General features: G+C 42.1%; 1 long non-coding RNA gene across 1 annotated transcript; it reads left to right on the forward strand.

The window, feature by feature from the left end:
- Window positions 1-4,305: 4,305 nt before the first annotated feature.
- LOC107557174 (uncharacterized) lies at window positions 4,306-5,064 on the forward strand. The gene is made up of 3 exons (XR_001605368.1): window positions 4,306-4,336; window positions 4,770-4,863; window positions 4,992-5,064. It is a non-coding gene; the product is annotated as an uncharacterized lncRNA (long non-coding RNA).
- The last annotated feature ends 1,295 nt before the right edge of the window (window positions 5,065-6,359 follow it).

Below are 6,359 nucleotides of genomic sequence, written 5' to 3' on the forward strand. Positions count from 1 at the left end.
CATTGGTTGGTAGTGTGGTCATACGAGATGTGTGCGTCACATCCATCCACCTGCTCCTGATAATATTAGATTATTTCATGTTTACGTCTACTGAAAGGTCCATTGTCTAATGAAAGAAAAGACCATTATACGTGTTCCTAATAATATTACATTATTTCAAGTTCACAGGTGTACTTTCTAATGAAAGGTTCACTGTCTAATGCAGGGCTGCCCAACCCTGCTCCTGGCGATCGACTGTCCTGCAAAGTTTAGCTCCAACTCTAATCAAAGACACCTGCCTTTAATGTTTAAGTGATCCTGAAGACCCTAATTAGTTGCTTCAGGTGTGTTTGATTAGGGTTCAAAGGGGTCGATCGCCAGGAGCAGGGTTGGGCACCCCTGGTCTAATGAAAAGACTATTATTCGTTCTATGACATCCAGGGTTAACATAATTCAGTATATTAATTTATATATTGATTACTTTCATTTTCACATAATACTTCAATAAAATTACACAATACTCTTGAGAAACATGAGGACCGATTACTTAGAGTTCTCCAGAGGTTGAAGGAATTTGGCTTAAAGCTTTTGCCAGAGAAATGTCAATTCTTTAGAACGTCTATTAAATATCTTGAACATGTGGTGTCTGTGAGTGGGGTAGAGACCGACCCAGCCAAAATAGCTGTTCTCACGACGTGGCCCAGGCCAAATAACAAAGGAGCTTAAGTGTTTTCTCGGATTTGCCAAATATCATAGGCGATTCATAAAAGACTATTCTAAAATTGCAAGACCTCTCAACAACTTAACAGCTGGGTACCTACCTCCAAAAAGGCGGTCAGCCTCCTCACACAGTAGCTCGATACGTTTCTCAAGTTCAGATTTCAAAAGGCCCTTCAATGAGAAATGGACATCAATTTGTGAAGATGCCTTCAAGACTCTCATTCAGAAGCTCACAACAGCTCCGGTTCTTGGGTTTGCCGACTCAAAGAAGCCCTACACAGATGCAAGCACTCACTCTATACCAAGAGCAAGCAGGCAAATTGAGAGTGATAGCCTATGCAAGCAGAGGACTCAGCCGTAGTGAACAAAGATACCCTGCACATAAACTCGAATTTCTTTCTTTAAAGTGGGCTGTCACTGAGAAATGTTTTGACTATCTCTATGGAGCAATGTTCACCGTTGTGACAGACAACAAACCATCGATGAACATCCTGACGTCTGCCAAACTCGATGCAGCGGGTCACCGCTGGTTGGCCGCTCTGTCCAGCTTTGACTTCAACATCCTGTACAGGGCTGGGAAGAAGAATCAAGACGCAGATGGTCTCTCAAGGTGTCCTCATCCTGATGACCAACAGCAACCTGATCTAGATTCCCAGGATGAGGAGGAATGACAGGATCCAGCCATCAGTAGAGTAATAGATATTGTCCAAACAGGAAAGTGACTCTCGTTCAGATCAATGTGTCAGGAAGATGGAGGTCTCACTCTACTAGAAGTGTTGCATCCTCCTGGGTGCTGGATCGTGGCGCCTCTCTGGCAGATATTTGTAGAGCTGCGGGATGGGCGACCCCCAACACGTTTGCTAGATTCTATAGCCTTTATGTGGAGCCGGTATCCTCCTGTGTTCTCACCTCAAATGGGTAGAAGCACTGAGAGGCCCCAGTTAGTGGCGGCTTGCTATAACTGCTCCAGAGTGTACGTACTGTAGACCCTGTCTAACTCCTCCATCCCCTTGGCAGCCAGACGTGGCGGAACATCCGGCGCCAGGCCCTCACTCGATGAATCCGTGAGAACCGGTAGAGGGCTGGGTTCCATATGTAGAGACCCAAGTGGATCCCATATGTGTAAAGTCCACGGTATAGCCTCAGAGCCCGTGTTTCCCCGGCAGACTTCTGCCATTTCCAAGAGGGTTACAATCACCTTGAATCTTCCATATGCACCTAAATGGTTGTTCATATGTGTACATGCTTCCGAAACCTCCTTCGGGAAGGATGGGGCTTCTGCAACGCTCCTGTCCCAAGTGGAACGGGTACGTTTTCCTAGTGTTATCCTATCTCATTGAGTGGGTCACTTAGATTTATCAGCAGCATCTGACACTGTGGACCACTCTATTTTGATATCTAGATTAGAGTCAGATGTGTGCCTAAAAGATACAGTCCTTAAGTGGTTTCAGTCATTTTTATCAGACACTAGGTAACTTCTCTTCCTCTGTTGCTCCTCTCACCTGTGGCCTCCCTCAAGGCTTGATATTGGCGCCCTCCCTTTTTTCCCTGTACATGCTTCCTCTGGGTTTCATTCTAAGAAGGCATGGTCTTTTCATTTCTACGCTGACGATACCCAGAATTATTTACCTATTAAGAGAAATGATCCTTCAGCACTTAGTACCTTAATAACGTACTTAGATGAGGTCAAAATCTGGCTAGCTCAACATTTTTTAACATTAAATGCAGATAAAACAGGTGATTGTTTTAAGTCCTACTGATCATTCTCAGGCAACCAGCCTAGATCTGGGCAGTTTATCAGCCTTCAGATCTTCTCGTGTGTGAAATCTGGGTGTCCTTCTTAATGAGTCATTAAAATTGGACAAACATATCACTTCTGTAATTGGTTCCCGTTTTTACCAACTCCACTTGCTGTCTAAAATCAAACACTTTTTAAATGCTATGACGTTAGAGATGGCTGTCCACGCTTTTATTACTTCACGATTAGATTACTGCAACTCACTATATTCTGGTATTTCAAAGTCACAAATTTCTCGCCTACAATTGGTCCAAAACGCTGCTGCTAGATTTCTTCAAAATAGTCGCAAATGTGACCACATCACCCCCATACTGAGGGGCCTCCATTGGCTGCCTATTCAATTTATAATCGGTTTTAAACTTCTCTTACTGGTGTATAAATATTTACATAACCAAGCCCCTAGTTACACTGAACAAAATTATAAATGCAACACTTTTGTTTTTGCCCCCATTTGTCATGAGTTGAACTCAAAGATCTAAGACTTTTTCTATGTTCACAAAAGGCCTATTTCTCTCAAATATTGTTCACAAATCTGTCTAAATCTGTGTTAGTGAGCACTTCTCCTTTGCCGAGATAATCTATCCACCTCACAGGTGTGGCATATCAAGATGCTGATTAGACAGCATGATTATTGCACAGGTGTGCCTTAGGCTGGCCACAATAAAAGGCCACTCTAAAATGTGCAGTGTTATTACACAGCACAATGCCACAGATGTCGCAAGTTTTGAGGGAGCGTGCAATTGGCATGCTGACTGCAGGAATGTCCACCAGAGCTGTTGCCCGTGAATTGAATGTTCATTTCTCTACCATAAGCCGTCTCCAAAGGCGTTTCAGAGAATTTGGCAGTACATCCAACCGGCCTCACAACTGCAGACCACGTGTAACCACACCAGCCCAGGACCTCCACATCCAGCATCTTCACCTCCAAGATCATCTGAGACCAGCCACCCGGACAGCTGCTGTAACAATCGGTTTGCATAACCAAAGAATTTCTGCACAAACTGTCAGAAACCGTCTCAGGGAAGCTCATCTGTATGCTTGTCGTCCTCATCAGGGTCTCGACCTGACTGCAGTTTGTTGTCGTAATCGACTTGAGTGGGTAAATGCTCACATTCAATGGCATCTGGCACTTTGGAGAGGTGTTCTCTTCACGGATGAATCCCGGTTTTCACTGTACAGGGCAGATGGCAGACAGCGTGTATGGCGTCGTGTGGGTGAGCGGTTTGCTGATGTCAACGTTGTGGATCGAGTGGCCCATGGTGGCAGTGGGGTTATGGTATGGGCAGGCGTATGTTATGGGGAGATGTGTTGCACTGCATGAGGCAAATGGTGGTCACACCAGATACTGACTGATTTCCGGACCCCCCAATACAGTAAAACTGCACAGTTTAGAGTGGCCTTTTATTGTGGCCAGCCTAAGGCACACCTGTGCAATAATCATGCTGTCTAATCAGCATCTTGATATGCCACACCTGTGAGGTGGATGGATTATTTCGGCAAAGGAGAAGTGCTCACTAACACAGATTTAAGCAGATTTGTGAACAATATTTGAGAGAAATAGGCCTTTTGTGTACACAGAATAAGTCTTAAGCTGCGTCCGAAATCGCATACTTCCATACTATATAGTAGGCGAAAAACAGTATGCGAGGCGAGTAGTACAGTATGTCCGAATTCATAGTTTTCGAAAAACAGTAGGCGAGAAGTACCCGGATGACCTACTACTTCTGCCCGAATTCCGTAGCATGCATACGATAGACACTTTACTATCCCATGAGGCCACAGGAGAGGAGGCGTCATATTCGAAAATGGCGGAAGGCAGCGATGCGGCTCTTTTCAAGTGTAAGTACCTCAGGGAAAAACCTTGTTCATTGTGGTTAAATTGCACTTGTTTAACATGATCTACGTGAACGACTGACTTATTGAAAGTTTAAACATTGTAAATCGATGAGATGATTTCGTGAATCGGCCGTAAAAAGATGTTTAATCCTTGTTATTACTGAGCACATCAAGTTAACGAACCGATCGAGCTAGTGTCAATGCTGTTGTAAATCAGCTTGTTAACTGCTTTTTTAACGGAGACGTTCGTTGTTAAGCAGTTTAATGAGATTAGAAAATTCCACTGACTTTAAAACATTTTTTCCCCTCTTTTACTAATATTTAGTTGATATTTTGTTAGCTACATACTAAGCTACTGTTAATAAATATGCCACAGCTTGTCAATGTAGCATTAATGGATTGATAATAACTAATGGTTACTGCTTTGACATTACAGGGACTGATGAACACACTCGGCTCCTTATTCAGTGGAGAGTGGCTAATGAAGCCCTCTTCACTGGAAAGCGTAATGCTGCCATCAAAGGTTTTGAGTAAGCAAACAAGTTATGTCAAATGTGCTTTTATTCAGGTGCTGTTGACACTGAACGTAGTAAATACTTCAAGCAAAGGTCTTACTGCCTTCTTTTTATGCTTTATTTCTGTGCATTCATTGTGACAGAGCAGGAACTTGAGGGCAAAATGTCTGCGCTCAAGTCAAAAGAAAGTGGGAGAACCTAAAACAAAAATATACAGTAAGATTTTTTATAATTAGTTCACCCCAAAATGTTTATTAGTTCATGATTTGGTCTTGCTAATGTTTTTCCATGTCATAGTAATGCAGTAATCTAATGAATGTAATTGAATGTCTTGATATTGTGCTTTTTTCGACCCGGGATATCCAACAAAGATATCAAGGAACTTCCCCTTGTGGTCAGTGATGGCCTGCAGCTGAACAGAGTGGAACAACTTCCTATTACAATAGCATGGGGCATCACTTGCTGGTGGCTTGATCTGGATGTGGCATCTGTCTATTGCACCAGCTACCATGTGGAAAACTGGAGACTCAGCCAGCTGGGCAAAACTTGCCTCCAGGTCATCCGGGCTCGGGAAAGTGATCAGCCTCCTCAAAATTCTGACGACTGCCCTGCTGATTCTGTGCACAATGTCATGCACCGTGGACTTTGGGATGTCAAAGCCCAGTGACCCCAGCCTGTACGATGCTGCGTGGGCCAGCCAGTAGAGAAACACCAGCACCTCAACATCTTTTTCCCAGCCATGGTGAGAATCTGACTTCAAAGCAGCGATGAGGGACATGATGGACTGTCGTGAAAGCCGGAGGTTTGAACGGAGGTCAGATCCATCTTCCAAATACAATCGAAGAATTGGCACAGCAGCATTCAGGCGGCAGTAGGTTGTAGGGCTCACCGTCTGTAAATGTGTGTGTGTATATATATATATATATATATATATATATATATAGAATATGTATATTATGTATTTATTATGTTTATATTATTTATGTAATTTATGTATATATTGTGTCTATCTATAATATTGATTTAGGCTATGTATATATTGTATGTATTCATTCTCTCCCTCTCTCTCTCTATTTATCCAATTGTGTATTTTGTATTCATTCAAGTTTATTCATTGATTCATGTCTTTTGTTTGTCCTGTGTATTTTTATGCATTTATTTATAACAATAAATTACTTTATTTCGTTGCTCCAAATGAGCCTCTGTCTTGGTGTTCACAGACATGACTTTTTATTCTGAGGTAAAATGTGCTAGCTAAATAGGTGATTGTACTTACCTTATTTGATAAATGATTTACAAGCTGTCGACGAAGGCATGATCTTTTATTTATTTAGTCATTTATCAGACGCTTTTATCCAAAGTGACTTACAAATGAGGACAACAGAAGCAATCAATTGTAGTATTAAAACAATTAAAAACAGATCCAAAGCTAAAACTTTATAAATACTACTTATACACATTTTAAAAATAAAGAGATTAAATAAAAATGACAAATGCATACAACAAAATTT

The sequence above is a fragment of the Sinocyclocheilus grahami genome, unplaced genomic scaffold, assembly GCF_001515645.1.
Source record: "Sinocyclocheilus grahami isolate Dianchi unplaced genomic scaffold, SAMN03320097.WGS_v1.1 scaffold591.1, whole genome shotgun sequence".
NCBI lineage: Eukaryota > Metazoa > Chordata > Actinopteri > Cypriniformes > Cyprinidae > Sinocyclocheilus > Sinocyclocheilus grahami.